This window comes from Leopardus geoffroyi, chromosome B4 (assembly GCF_018350155.1).
Source record: "Leopardus geoffroyi isolate Oge1 chromosome B4, O.geoffroyi_Oge1_pat1.0, whole genome shotgun sequence".
Taxonomy (NCBI): Eukaryota; Metazoa; Chordata; class Mammalia; order Carnivora; family Felidae; genus Leopardus; species Leopardus geoffroyi.
The window spans coordinates 93,952,215-93,967,870 of record NC_059341.1 but is presented as its reverse complement, the minus strand read 5'-3'; the positions used below and the strand labels follow the sequence as shown (position 1 = coordinate 93,967,870).

At 41.5% G+C, this 15,656-nt stretch overlaps 2 long non-coding RNA genes across 6 annotated transcripts in view; one reads left to right on the top strand and one right to left on the bottom strand.

Moving 5' to 3' along the window:
* LOC123590520 overlaps positions 1 to 15,656 on the bottom strand; it is a 156,530-nt gene that overhangs the window by 101,118 nt on the left and 39,756 nt on the right. The gene's annotated exons all lie outside the window — the stretch shown is intronic.
* On the top strand, positions 6,485 to 7,252 carry LOC123590523. Its single transcript, XR_006708820.1, has 2 exons — positions 6,485 to 7,010; positions 7,092 to 7,252. It is a non-coding gene; the product is annotated as an uncharacterized LOC123590523 (long non-coding RNA).

Here is a 15,656-nt window from a genome sequence, read left to right as displayed (position 1 = left end):
TGGGGAGCAGAGGGAACAGCAAATACAGAGGTCCTGAGGTGGGGTTACTTTTGGAAATGCATTAAGAAAACCGTGAGCTTTTTAATATGACTAAATTCTGATCTTATTATCGGTAAATCTGCTGTTCAAATTAGCACATTATGAAATCTTGAATTGACTTTGACATTTTGACTAGGACAACCAGGGAGTTATTTGTCAGATGATCCCGGTTTGGATTGGGGCTGAATAATGAATGGTTTGTTGACTTAATTACTACATATAATTTCACTGGGAAGTCTCAAAGCTAAGTTCTTTACCTGATCCATGCCTCATTCCTTTGCCTGCATCATATTTTTCTGTATTCATTTTGAAGTAAGTGGCACTACTATTCTTTTGGCTCAAGCCAGAAAGCTAGGTCATTCTGCCCAGCTATCTCCCTCACTCCACTCCATCAGGAAAACTTAAAGATTTTACCTCCTGAATACTTATTGAATCTGTCCATCTCCTCCATCCTGGAGCACCATCATCTCATTCATGCTCTCCAGTAGTGCTCCTTTTGAATGTATCCCTGTATCTAGAGGGATTTTACTAAGCTGAACTATATAGTTCATTCTTTGATTAAAACCTGGGAAAACCTCTCCCAGCATTCTGTAAAAATAATGTCCTACAATAAAATCAATTTCAAAAACATTGGGCTAACACGACGGGGCATCTGGGTGGCTCAGTCGATTAGGCGTCCTACTTTGGCTCAGGTCATGATCTAAAGTGTCATGGGATCAGGCCCTGTATTGGGCTCTGTGCTGACAGTGTGGAGCCTGCTTGGGAGTCTCTCTCTCCCTCTCTCCCTGTCCCTCCTCCACTCATGCTTTCTTTCACTCTCAAAAATAAATAAATAAACTTAAAAAAAATCAGGCTAACATAAGATAAAGAGGTCCCTTTGTTGCAGGACTTCTCAGAGTCTTCAATATGCTAATGTATGCATTGTGAATCACTCACGGGGGGGGGGGTAAAAGTGAGGATTCTTTCAGACATAAGTCATAGTGAAGCTATTATTTTGAGGAATGTCAAAGAACATCTCATGAAATATCTATGAATAGCAGTACTTTATATAACGTAGCTTAGGAAATTTGGTTTACGGAAAGAAATGTAGTCATGTTTACATGGTATATAAGACTTCTCTTGACCTGGTCCTCACCTTCCTCATGAGCCTCATTTTGACCACTCCCCACCTTGAGCTTCATTTAATAACAGCAAACCATATCCACTTCCTGCCACAACATGCTCCCTGTGATTTTGCTGAAGCTTTTCTCTCCGTAACATTTCTTCATCTGGCTAAATCTATTCATCTTTCAACTCTCAGCTCAGGGACCTTTCTTGAATTCCAAGTTGAGATAAATGCCTCTCTTATGAGTTCCACTTACCATAGCACAAAAATTGGAATAATCTGTGTATGTGTCTTTTCCTTCTAGTTTACTGATGGGTAAAGACTGAGGGACCATGCAATGATGATGATGCTAGCTAAGTTTGTTGTAGTCAGTAGGTGCCATGCTCTGTGTATGAGTTATTTAATATTAACAAGGGATTCATGAGGTAGGCATTATTAGCACCCTCATTTTGCAGACAAAGAAGCTGAGGGCTTAGAGGCTAAGGGACTTGCCTGAGGCCATATAACTAGTGAATGATGAGATGGTGTGAATTTAGACAGCCGGACTCCCAATGCTGCACCTTTTGCAACTGTATCTGTAACACCAGCATGATCCCTGGGAGCAGACACTTGACAAACGCTTGTTGATCTAACGTGTGGGTGTGCGTGCATATCCTACACACACCCCAAAACTACTAGCATCGAGGATGTTGAACATGCTATAGGAAAGTGCTAAATTCCATCGGTGGCAGAATTGGCAGTCGAAAGGGAGGTATGGAAAGGACAACCGGCTCATGTTCCAAATTATTCTCAGCTTTCTTGTTGTCTTAGACATATGTTCTGAGGGTGGCCAACCCCTGTTTTACATCTGTGTTAGTCTTTGCAGAATAAAGAGCAAATTAGTGTTTAATGGGGGCTATTAATATTGTCACCTAATTGAGTAATATCTAATAAATCTTTTCATTTACAACCCAATGGGAATTTCTACTTAGTGTGGAAAATGTTTGATCTCAGAAATATTTTCATACACAAAGAATATATGTGTGTGTGTGTGTGTGTGTGTGTGTGTGTGTGTGTGTGAGATGTTGAACATTCAATGAAATTTTGTATGAACTAAACACTTATTCTGGGCCTAGAACTGTTGGCAGTAGCTTTTGAGAGTTACAAAGTAAGTTTATGATAGTTTCTGCACTTTAGAATTTTGCTACTTGGCTAGAGACTATCTGAAGTATCTTATAGTAGGTCTCTAAATTGGTATTTTTTAATTTTTTTTTATTTATTTTTTTTAATATATGAAATTTATTGTCAAATTGGTTTCCATACAACACCCAGTGCTCATCCCAAAAGGTGCCCTCCTCAATACCCATCACCCACCCTCCCCTCCCTCCCACCCCCCATCAACCCTCAGGTTGTTCTCAGTTTTTAAGAGTCTCTTACGCTTTGGCTCTCTCCCACTCTAACCTCTTTTTTTTTTTTTTTCCTTCCTCTCCCCCATAGGTTTCTGTTAAGTTTCTCAGGATCCACATAAGAGTGAAACCATATGGTATCTGTCTTTCTCTGTATGGCTTATTTCACTTAGCATCACACTCTCCAGTTCCATCCACGTTGCTACAAAAGGCCATATTTCATTTTTTCTCATTGCCACGTAGTATTCCATTGTGTATATAAACCACAATTTCTTTATCCATTCATCAGTTGATGGACATTTAGGCTCTTTCCATAATTTGGCTATTGTTGAGAGTGCTGCTATAAACATTGGGGTACAAGTGCCCCTATGCATCAGTACTCCTGTATCCCTTGGATAAATTCCTAGCAGTGCTATTGCTGGGTCATAGGGTAGGTCTATTTTTAATTTTCTGAGGAACCTCCACACTGCTTTCCAGAGCGGCTGCATAAATTGGTATTTTTTTTAACAAGAAAAAGTTCAATATATTATTTTCTTGCACTCTTTGAGGATCAAAAATCATTGCAATAGGATTATAATTTGAAATATGAGTAAGAAGCATGTGGGCTCATGATCTCTATAAGCTGATTCTTTACTTCCTAATTAAATTGTACAGATGATGGGGCGCCTGGGTGGCTCAGTCCATTAAGCGTCTGACTTCAGCTCAAGTCACGATCTCACGGTCCGTGAGTTTGAGCCCCGCATTGGGCTCTGGGCTGATGGCTCAGAGCCTGGAGCCTGCTTCCGATTCTGTGTCTCCCATTCTTTCTGCCCCTCCCCTGTTCATGCTCTGTCTCTCTCTGTCTCAAAAATAAATAAACGTTAAAAAAATTAAAATTGTACAGATGATAGAAACATTGAAGACAGAATATTACCTTATAAGTGATAAAAAAGACTGGTAACTCCCATACATATGTTTTATGATTTTGTTTAAGAAATGTCTATTTCGGGGTGCTTGGGTGGCTCAGTTGGTTAAGTGTCTGACTTCAGCTCATGTCATGATCTTGAGGTCTGTGAATTCATGCCCTGTGTCGGGCTCTGTGCTGATAGCTCAGAGCCTGGAGCCTGCTTCAGATTCTGTGTCTCCCTCTCTCTGCCCTCCCCCACTTATGCTCTGTCTTTATCTCTGAAAAATGCATAAACCTTAAAAAAATGTCTATTTCATGTTAGATCAGATTAGTTGTTTAGAACAAAGACCTACATGACTTTTTTTGTGTGTATTTTCATATATTTTTACTTTAATTTTTATTTTTTTAATTTACAAAAATTTTTAATTTACAAAAAAAATTATTTTTAATTATAATTTAATTTATAATTTTAATTTAAGTTAGTTAACATATAGTATTACAATGATTTCAGGAGTAGATTCCTTAATGCCCCTTACCCATTTAGCCCATCTCCCCTCCCACAACTCCTCCAATAACCCTCTGTTTGGTCTCCATATTTAAGAGTCTCTTATGTTTTGTCCCCCTCCCTGTTTTTATATTCTTTTTGCTTCCCTTCCCTTCTGTTCATGTGTTCGGTATCTTAAAGTCCTCATATGAGTGAAGTCATATGATATTTTCTTTCTCTGACTAATTTTACTTAGCATGATACCCTCTAGTCCATCCACGTAGTTGCAAATGGCAAGATTTCATTATTTTTGATTGCCCAGCAATAATCCATTATGTATATATACCTCATCTTCTTTATCCATTCATCCATTGATGGACATTTGGGCTCTTTCCATACTTTGGCTATAAAGTATGTGCTGCTATAAACATTGGGGTGCATGTGTCCCTTTGAAACAGCATACCTGTATCCCTTGGATAAATAGCTAGTAGTGCAATTGCTGGGTTGTAGGGTAGTTCTGTTTTTAATTTTTTGAGGAACCTCCATACTGTTTTCTAGAGAGGCTGTACCAGTTTGCATTCCCACCAGCAGTGCAAAAGAGATCCTCTCTCTCCCTGCATCCTCACCAACATCTGTTGTTGCCTGAGTTGTTCATTTTAGCCATTCTGACAGGTGTAAGGTGGTATCTCATTATGGCTTTGATTTGTATTTCCCTAATGATGAGTGATGTTGAGCATTTTTTCATGTTTCTGTTAGCCATCTGGATGTCTTCTTTGGAGAAGTGTCTATTCATGTCTTTTGCCCATTTCTTCACTGGATTATTTGTTTTCTGGGTGTTGAGTTTAGTAAGTTCTCTATAGATTTTGGATAATAACCCTTCATCTGATATGTTGTTTGCAAATACATTCTCCCATTCCGTCAGTTGCCGTTTAGTTTTGCTGATGGTCCCTTCGCTGTGCAGAAGCTTTCTATTTTGATGAGGTCCCAATAGTTCATTTTTATTTTGGTTTCCCTTGCCTCCGGAGACGCGTTGAGTCAGAAGTTGCTGTGGCAGACCTGCATGACTTTCTGTCCCAAATATAAACAGGAATGCTTGAGAATGCCTAGACTTTTTTTTTCCTGTTTAATATGTGCCATATCAGTTTGGAGAAATTATTTACTTTGCTTATGTTAGAGTTCTTTCATTATAAAGGAAATGTTTTCCTATTCCCCATTCCATTTTCTCTGAGACTTAACCACTCATTTATTTCCTTACACTTACTGCAAACTGTGGCCTGGGATTTACTGGGATTCTCACTGTGGGCACATACTTTTTTCTTATTTTTTTTTTTTTTTTAATTTTTAAAATTTATTTTTGAGAGAGATAGAGACAGTGTGAGTGGGGAGGGGCAGAGAGCACGAGACAGAATCCTAAGCAGGCTCTGCAATGCCAGCATGGGCCAGATGCTGGGCTGGAACCCAGGAAACCATGAGATCATGACCTGAGCCGAAAACAAGAGTCAGACACTCAACCAGTTGACCTACACAGGTGCCCCTGGCACATACTTTTTTCATACTCATATCTCCCCTCAAGCACATGTGTTTTCATGAATGTCTGTTAATCTGCCTGGGAAAGAGCTCTCTACACCATCAGCATCAATAAATCCAGTTGTCTCATTTTTCAGTCTTAGGTATTGTTGGGGTCATTTGCTAATGCTTGTATGAGTAAAGGGTTCAGAAAATGCCTGTTGCAGTGTGATTTCTTTAACTTGTTTGAGACGATACCATGAGACAACAGACCTGGGGAGCTCTGTGCTTACAGGGAGGAAAGAAAGGAATTTTGATTTTTTTTCTTTAGCTAAATGTTATAAAACTTTAAAGCTTAAATTTGAATATTTGTTGCAGATGGGTTAAAGAAAATACATCAACTCAGTATTTTTCCTGTTTCTACTCACTAGCGAACAACAGAAGCCTAAAAAAAAAAAAAAAAAAAAAAGGAATGTTCTATAAAGTAAGATATAAAATTTGGGTTAGGGCTATAAGTTAATAGTTTCATTATTCCCTGTCCCCAAATTATTTCTGGGCCCTGGGCCTCTGAACCTAAGGTAATCTGCTAGGCAATTTTAACATCTTATCACAAGTCAGTGATCTCCTCTCCTCCACGTCCTCCCTATCTTATTGACAAATGTTTCTGTGGTGACCTAGTTCTGCTTCCTGTTTAAACTGTATAAAGGATTCATTGAATTCACTATCTAGCTTTTGATTCTATTTGCAAATATATAGCTGTAAATGATTCCATTCATTAGCTGATGCAGTCTCCCTTTGCTAACCATATTTGGGTCATTTCATTGTTAACATCGGCTGAGGGAGGAGAAGGAACTCTTTGAAACTCCTCCCACTTGTGATTTTATGGGTCTGATATGGAGGTTTATCAGGGCAGAAGCATGGCTTGGTTGACCCAATGCCCATTTCCAGATTTCTCTGCCCTTGCCTACTGCTACAATAGAATGGAGAAGCTAAATATTCACTGTTCTTAACTTCCTCTGAAGCAAGGGGTGGCCTTTTGACAGAGTTCCAGCCAATGCAGCAGAAGTGGAATTCTGGAGTGGAGGGTTCTGGGAAGGATCTTTTATTTCCTGATCAAAGAGGCCAGAAGCTGCTGGTACTACACCTTCCACTTCTTTTGGTCTTGACCATTGTTGTGATGCCTGAATCTACAACAGTCACCCAGCAACTTTGAGATAATACACCAATGTACTAAAATGGTAGAGTAGAATTATAGAAGAAACCTTCATTTTTATCATATCATGGAGCCCCACATTATACAGAACTGCCTCCCTCTAGCATTGTATATGAAAAGCAAATCCCTATGTAGTGGTCTTAGGACATGGCTACAAATTCTTTGACACTTCTCCCATTAAAAGATCCTTCTCCTGAATACAGGCCAGACTTAGTGAGTTGCTTCCAGCAAATAGAATGCAGTGGGAGGGATACTGCATGATTCTCAGGTTAGGTCATAAAAGGTGATACAGTTTCTGCCTTATTATTCCTCTTCTCATGTGCGACTTGGGAGCCATGAGTTGACATATCAGAAGTCAGTCTACACCAAAGCTGCCATGCTGGAGAAACCATGTAAGAGACCACATTGAGATAGCGATGCCTGAGGAGCCTCAACTGTTATCAGGCTCCAGCTCTTTCACTCTCCCCATCAAGGATGAACAAACATGTGAGTGAACCAGTCTGCAGATGATTCCAGCCCTCAGTCTTCAAGCTGCCCAAGCTGATGTCAACGAGAAGAGACAAGCTTCCCTCCACCAAGTCCTTCCCAAACTACAGATTCAGGAGGAAAATAAATGTTATTTTTAAGTCACTAAGTTTGGGGATGGTTTATTATGTGGCAACAGAAACTGGACACCTTATTTTTTATACTGCTGTTATTGGGACATTCTCTTACTTGCAGCCAAAAGGAGCCCTACTAAAACACTTAGTAGTAGGAAGATTAAAAGAAATTGCTAAAACGACCCTTCTAAATTACTATACATGTTATCTATTGTATTCTTCTCTTAGTCTAGTTGTGCTAATCAAATTAACTATAGTATTGATGTCATGATTTTCCATAAGCTGATGTTAATTTAGTTCTATACAGGTTTTATTTATAATAGGACTGGGCTAGTAGAACTGCAGAAAAGGAGAAATTTCAATTCAGGACACCATATTTCTGTTTTCCTGCTCTTTTAGTGGGAAACAATAAAAACATCAGTAAACAATATCAATAGCTGCTTCACTAGCAGGTAAAGCTTGTCTGAGTCCCCAACTTCATCAAATCCCATTAGTGTTTGAGGTTGTTTTCTTAATGAAATGTTCCTAGCATTTGACAGCTTTGTTCCTTCATTGACATTTGAAGCTTTTTAAATAGATGAATTTTTTTTTTTTAAAGGGGTTTTTTTTTTTTTTTTTTTTAATTTTTTTTTTCAACGTTTACTTATTTTTGCGAGAGACAGAGCATGAACGGGGGAGGGGCAGAGAGAGAGGGAGACACAGAATCGGAAACAGGCTCCAGGCTCTGAGCCATCAGCCCAGAGCCTGACGCGGGGCTCGAACTCACGGACCGCGAGATCGTGACCTGGCTGAAGTCGGACGCTTAACCGACTGCGCCACCCAGGCGCCCCAATAGATGAATTTTTAATGTCATATTTAATAGGCCAGATTCCTTGAAGCAAAATCCCATTAGTTAGTGTCCACTTTTTAGAGAATGGATGGTCACTAATTACTGTTAGAATTTATTTAAAAGTTTTAATATATGGTCTTAATCATAAACTCATTTATAAATCCAGCATATAGAAACTAGTAAGATTATTCTAGATTAATAGTCATATCCTTACATGGGAGCTGCAGTATAAATTAAAAATCTTTTATCCAAAAGTAACATAATGCTATTTCTGGTGATGGAAATTCTTAGTTGGATTTGTAATATAGTTTGGGCTATTTTCTTATCCCATTGGACTGAAATTTTAAACCTAAAAGAACAAAATGTAACTTCTGAAAGCTGGTTGCACAAAAGCCAATTTCATTTTTGTGTGTTTATTTACACAACGTCCACATTCTTAAACTGTTGGCAAATCCACAGCTGGGTGGAGCTGCACATGTGTCATTGTGCTGATGCTACGGGGCGGGGTGGGTGTGGAGGGTGGGCTGGGGCACATAGGGGTCCTTGCAAAGAGAAGTTACATAAGTGATATCACATGCAGAAGTAGCCTCTGGGGTTTAAAAATAACTGGACAGGGAGTGTCAGCCTTTCTTGGATCTGACTCCCTGACTTACTATCCTTAAGGGTCAGACCTATATTCCTGGGTGGGCTGGAGAGTCTGTTTAAATGCACTCAGTTCCTCATGGAAACCCTACATAATAGCTTAAAGAGCCTGGGAATGTTTTTTGTCTCAAGGCAGCAAGGTGCTGCCTGCAAAAGCTGAACCAACATCTCAATGAGAAGCCAAAACAGGACAGATGTTTCATGCTGTGCCTCAAATGCAGTTGCTTCCAGCATGGTTTCCTTAAACACAAAAACAGAGAAGACAACTGCTCTTCCATAGTGGCTTCAAAGCAGATTAAAATAAGCACTAATTTCCCATCCTGTCCTTCTCCCTACCCATCTATTTTAGGGGACTGAAGTATTGATATATGAGACAATGCCTTGTATTCATGCTACCTGATATTTTTATTTTTGTAATTTGTGAAAAATTAGCTGTTCACAGCTTATCTACCCTGCATATCTACCCTGGTGTCAGAGCTTCCTTGAGGGCCAATATCTTAATTTAATTGGCACAGAGTCCCCATCTAGCACCTGAGAAAATATATATACCGTGCAGTCATATGAGACCATAGAAATGGTAGGAGTGGGGGTGAAATCTAACAAAGGTCAGAAAACAACATAAATACATACTAAGTCTGCCACCTGCCTATGGTTACCCTGAGCCTATCCAGTATCACTTGAGATGCTCATGTCATTAGGGAGAGGCAGGTATTTCTTTCTTTCTTTTTTTTTTTTTTTTCAATATATGAAGTTTATTGTCAAATTGGTTTCCATACAACACCCAGTGCTCATCCCAAAAGGTGCCCTCCTCAATACCCATCACCCACCCTCCCCTCCCTCCTACCCCCCATCAACCCTCAGGTTGTTCTCAGTTTTTAAGAGTCTCTTACGCTTTGGCTCTCTCCCACTCTAACCTCCTTTTTTTTTTTTTTCTTCCCCTCCCCCATAGGTTTCTGTTAAGTTTCTCAGGATCCACATAAGAGTGAAACCATATGGTATCTGTCTTTCTCTGTATGGCTTATTTCACTTAGCATCACACTCTCCAGTTCCATCCATGTTGCTACAAATGGCTATATTTCATTCTTTCTCATTGCCACGTAGTACTCCATTGTGTATATAAACCACAATTTCTTTATCCATTCATCAGTTGATGGACATTTAGGCTCTTTCCATAATTTGGCTATTGTTGAGAGTGCTGCTATAAACATTGGGGTACAAGTGCCCCTATGCATCAGTACTCCTGTATCCCTTGGGTAAATTCCTAGCAGGGCTATTGCTGGGTCATAGGGTAGGTCTATTTTTAATTTTCTGAGGAACCTCCACACTGTTTTCCAGAGTGGCTGCACCAATTTGCATTCCCACCAACAGTGCAAGAGGGCTCCCTTTTCTCCACATCCTCTCCAGCATCTATAGTCTCCTGATTTGTTCATTTTAGCCACTCTGACTGGCGTGAGGTGATATCTGAGTGTGGTTTTGATTTGTATTTCCCTGATGAGGAGCGACGTTGAGCATCTTTTCATGGAGAGGCAGGTATTTCTATTCTCTGGCTATCAAACGACCATCGGTGGTATCCTCTGGATTAGAACCCTTAGCTTCAATCCCCAGCCTTTCCTTGAGTTTCCAGATGACTTTGACATTCCCCCACCACTTGCTCATTGGTGTTAGCAGATAGAGCCCATCAATTCCTCTCTAATGCCACTGCTTCTTCCTGAAGGCCTACACACCATCGCAAACCAGAAGGCAGCCTCTTACCCATATAAATGATTCCTTTTAGAGGCATGATCTATTCAAGCTGGTTCCTTCCAGAGTTCTTTCATTCACTGAAGCAGTATTTCTCAAAGCATTTGAATCATTTGGGATGCTTGTAAAATACAGATTCCCACTGGATCAGGCACCTTCTGGGTGAGGCTGAGAGTCTGCATATGTAACAAGCTCTTTAAGCAAAAAACTGATTCTGTCTCAAGATAAAGGTGCAAAGAGCTAGTTAATTTCGTCCCTATTCACATCAAGTTTAGGATTTGTTAGGGATACCTTTCACCCTCACAGTCTGGAAACTCCAGGAAAAGTCTGCCAATTTCAACAACTAGGACACCACCTGACTCTTCAACTTGCCACAGTCTCAAAACAACTGTAACTGGGCTCTGTGGGGAATCTTGAGGCTGAGAACACCACCTGACCTCTCATTCTTGGCCGTGGCCACCCTTGCACCTTTGAGGAGCTCCCTCCCCATGTGGCCTGTGTTCTCCTATACTCTGGTCTTTTCACTGTTCTGTGCTTCCTCTTCCTGACCACCTCCCTCCCCCCCGCCACCCCATCTCACCATACTATGTGCTCAGCTCACTCCTCCTCCCTCTGGACTTCTGCTCCATGGCAAATCCCCTTCCATCAGTCACCAGAGTACCCTTGCTTCAGCTGAGCTCTGCCTCTGCCTGGGGACACTCTTTCTTCCTTAGTCCTCCCAAGTGTCACCTGCCTTTCCCCCCATGCCCATTATGAGCTGGTGGCTGCAGGTGGGGGACGGAATTGGAAAGAGATCATCAAACTTTTTCTCTAAAGGACCAGATAGTAAATATCTTTGTGGGCCATACATCTTCCATAACTACTCAAGCCTGCCAGCCACTGTAGTTCAAAAGCAACAACAGGCAGTAAGTAAACAAATGAACGTGTTTCAATTAAACTTTTTTATGGACATTGAAATATGAATTTTACATAATTTTCACGGGTCATAAATTTACTTCTGAAAAAATTTTCAACTATTTAAAAATGGAAAAACCAGGGGCGCCTGGGTGGCGCAGTCGGTTAAGCGTCCGACTTCAGCCAGGTCACGATCTCACAGTCCGGGAGTTCGAGCCCCGCGTCAGGCTCTGGGCTGATGGCTCAGAGCCTGGAGCCTGTTTCCGATTCTGTGTCTCCCTCTCTCTCTGCCCCTCCCCCGTTCATGCTCTGTCTCTCTCTGTCCCAAAAATAAATAAACGTTGAAAAAAAAAATTAAAAAAAAAAAAAAAATGGAAAAACCATTCTTAGCTCATGGTCCATACAAACAAAAAACAAAAAACAAAACAAAACAGGGACTGGGCTGGGTTTTGCCCATGGCTATTCTTCGTTGACTCCTGATCTAAACTAGTGCTTCTCAAACTTTAATGTGCATATACATGATGAAGAACCTTGTTGAAATGCAGACTTTGATTCAGTAGATCCAGGGTTTCTGAGATCCTGCACTTCTAACAAGTTCCCAATATACCACTCGTGTTGGTATATAATACTCGTATTGCTGTGAGTATACCACACGTTGAGTAGCAAGGTAGTATAACCAAACGTCGAATTTTAGTCTTTATATAATAAAGACATTAAAATAGCTTAATGATAAAGTATTCATATTGTAATTCGTGTTCTGTAGAAAGGCTGCGTGGAAGGCCTGGTGGCTAAGAGAGGAGGCTTTGAAACCTAACAGACTCCCACTTACCAGTTGTATGAATATGGATATACTTGTTAACTTCCCTCAATTTCCATTTTTTCAGCTGTAAACCTATGCAATAATAACCTCCGCCTCAGATGGCTGTTCAGGATTTTAACATGATTATGCACTTAGCAAGTGCCCAATAAACCTGCGGCATTATTATTTTTAAATTTAAAAAGCAAGACATGAACCTGCACATAACAAAACAGTAAGAACTCTGAATGCCTTAGGGGATCTCCTTGCTTTCTCTCTTGGAAAATATTTGCAAGGGTCATGCTGTTCATTAATTCAAGAAACATTTGCTGAGCCACTACATCTCCGGCCAGGCAATGTGCACTGTTGGATCTGCTAAGATTAGTGAAATGTAAGCTCAAATTGGTGCGGGAGGTGGAAACACACAGCAATTTCAGCATGGAATAAGTACTGTATGGCGAGTGCCATGTGTAGAGTGCTGGGGCAAGGCCACACTCCCACTCTGCCAGGAGGAGAGACCAGAGGATTCCACACAGGAGGTGACCCTCAGCTAGACTTTGAGGGATGATTATGGGTTTGCCTGATGGAGGGAAGAGGGAGCAGGATATGCACAGGAGGTGGGGGGAATCCAGGACAACTGGACTCTAGGGACGTGGGGGACAGGCCAGGGACAGGCCCTGACCAATCAGAACAGATGCAGGTCTTGATGTTATAGAGGTGTGGCCTGGCTGGGGATCAGCCCTGGGTAGGTCATTATCCCTTTCCGGAAAACATCCTGACAATACCCATAATGCATGCCAACGGGGACTCTGAAAAAAGGCAGTGCCAGAAAATCCTCAACCACTTTTGCCGGAGTCACAGAAAGACTGGGGAGCTCTTTTGCTGAGCCAAGGAATCCCAGCCTCTGTGGCTTGTGTTCCTAAGGAATAGAATAGACTGGATAAGAATTCTCTATGACGTGGGGCCTACCACATCAAGGCCAAAGGAAAACGGCCTTTATAAGTGAGCCTCTGGAAACCTACTTGGCTCAGTAATTACTTACTATGTGTCTGTTACAGGAGGGGCTTTGTGTGGTGGTGCTGCTGGGGCTACTAGGGTGACGTCTGGCACCTGCCTTGGGGAATTTCACCTCTAGTCGAAGAAACTCACATTCAAACCTCTACGCTGGAGGGTGAAGAGAGCCCGAAGTCTTGGAGAACTTTATAGGAAGAAGAAACTGATTATAAGGAGTTTGGATCTGGGAGGTGGGAGCTCCACGTGTGCTTCATGGAGGAAGTGGCATTTGAGCTGGCCTTTGAGATGCATGTTTCTTTCTGTCTTTGGGTGCTCCCTTCAGGATTTCCAGCTTGTTTCGGGGGCAGGGGGATGGGGGTCTCTCTGTATAAATAACTAACTTCAATTAGTGGCCTTGGAAGTGACAGCAGTTTCCTGAACTGACCTTCTAGTGCTGAGTAGGGGCCAAAAACTACCATCTGAAAAAAACCCTGAACCTCTTCAGGGCAAAGGTTGCAATCAAGCACAATTTGGATTACGGCCCCAGAACTGAAATTCAGAAATAGTTCCTGGCAATATCTATCTGTCTTCCCTTCTTCCCTTCCCTGAGGCCTTCTATCCTCCACAGCAGGGCCTCTCATCTAGAGGGTCATGTGTGAGAAGTAGTGGGCCAAACAGCAAGGGGGGTAGGAAGGACAGTAGGTTCCTGACTTGTGCTGGGACATCTGCATCCTGATGCACAGTGTCCTCAGTGGCATATACTGACTCTAGACTGTTCTCGTCTCTGTTAATTCCTCCTTTCTCAGTGCTATAGGATGGACTTTTCTGCCCTAATACTCCCCTAAATCATGCTTAATCTGTTTGAACTGACTTTTCTCCAAATCACCTGCATTCAGTTGAGATTTAGCCATGTTTGGGTCCATCTGGTGACCCTAGAGGGCCACAGCCAAGTTGCCTGGCCTGAAACGGAGGTTTATGTTTGGGGCTTTGAGTTGAGAAGAGTGTGTGGAGGAGGCACAAGGCCCAGTCCAGCCTGTGGACTAGGTTTGGGGTCAGTGTAGAGTGGACTGCAAACCAAAAGGGGCTGTTGTTTTACAAGGAACTCTGAGACAAAGGGCCAGAGGCAATGTTATTTCAAGGTCCAAGGGAGAAAATGCTACTCAGGGAACACCCAAACATTGCTAATCACCTCCAGAGCTAGTGCTTGCAGAATCCTGAACAATTAATATGAGCTTGGTTTGGGTCTTTCCCTAGAGTTAGACAAAAGGAGTATGTGGTTTTTTTGTTTGTTTTGTTTTGTTTTGTTTTCTGATTGAAAAGAGTTTCCTGCCTCCACAGTTGCAGTTTGGGGATCTCTGTAAATTGCTTCCTGGGCATGGAAGCAGAATTCTTATGAAGGGCAGGGGTGAGATGCTATTCCAAACATCACTGATGAGGCTGGGATGCAAGAACATAAGAAGTGTGCTTATGAACACGCATGAGATGCCCTTGGATGCTCCCAAATATAAGCATGGGAGAACAGATTGCCGAGATCCCTCCTTGGATGATAGGAGGACACGTGAATAAAATCTGAACTGTTATTGTTATTGTAACTTCATTTGTACCCAGTGGCTGGAGAGGCTTGGAGAAATTTTTTCTGTTTGTAAATGTACGTGCATGCATATGAGATGGATACTTGAAAACACAGTTCTAGGAAAGAGTGTTCCTCAACCCAGTCAAAAACACTGTAGCAACATAGGTCTGTGTGACAGGTGCCACATTTAGATGAATATGAATCAGCCAACCTGCAATTATTTTTCAAAGTTTCCTAAACAGTTCTAGTCAATAAGTAGCAGTGAGCACAGCACAAGGTGCGTTCCCATGAGATACCGTACATGGCTAGATTTGTATTTGTAGATGATCTGTCTTGCCCCCTAGAACAGGTAACTGGAACTTTGTCATTTTGTTCATATCTGTATCCCCAGTGTCTAGAACAGTGACTGACACATAGTAGGTGCTCAATAGTTGTGAATGAATATATAAATAACTTGATGAATGAACACTTGGGTTTTATATATCAGCTGGAAGCCCTCTGTCTCTTTTCTCAGATGCTGTTACTTCTGCCAAATATACCTTGAGTCGCTGGCCTATGGTAAACTCCACTTTCTCAGTGTAGAGACTGTGGGTGGTTCCCAGGGTATTATGGCTTGGCACGTGGGTGTGGATTCTTATACAAACACAGAGGCCCTGGGCTTAGCAGATAGTCCCAAAAGCTCAGAAGGACTTCCCAGCAGAATCCTATAAAGTTCCTCTTCCTTAAAACATCTTACAAAAATTTCCTCATTATGAAAATAACACATGTTCATTAAGTAAAAGTTGGAAACACTAGAAAAACATGAAGGTAAAAAAATTACCCATAATCCCTTTACTCAAACACAAATCCATCCTTCTCTTTCTCCTGGATTACTGAAACAGCTTTTAAACCTGACCACCTTCCCTTCAGCCTAGTCATCCTCCAATCTAGTCGCAGAGCCAGGGAGAGAGATTTCTAAAACACAGATCCTAA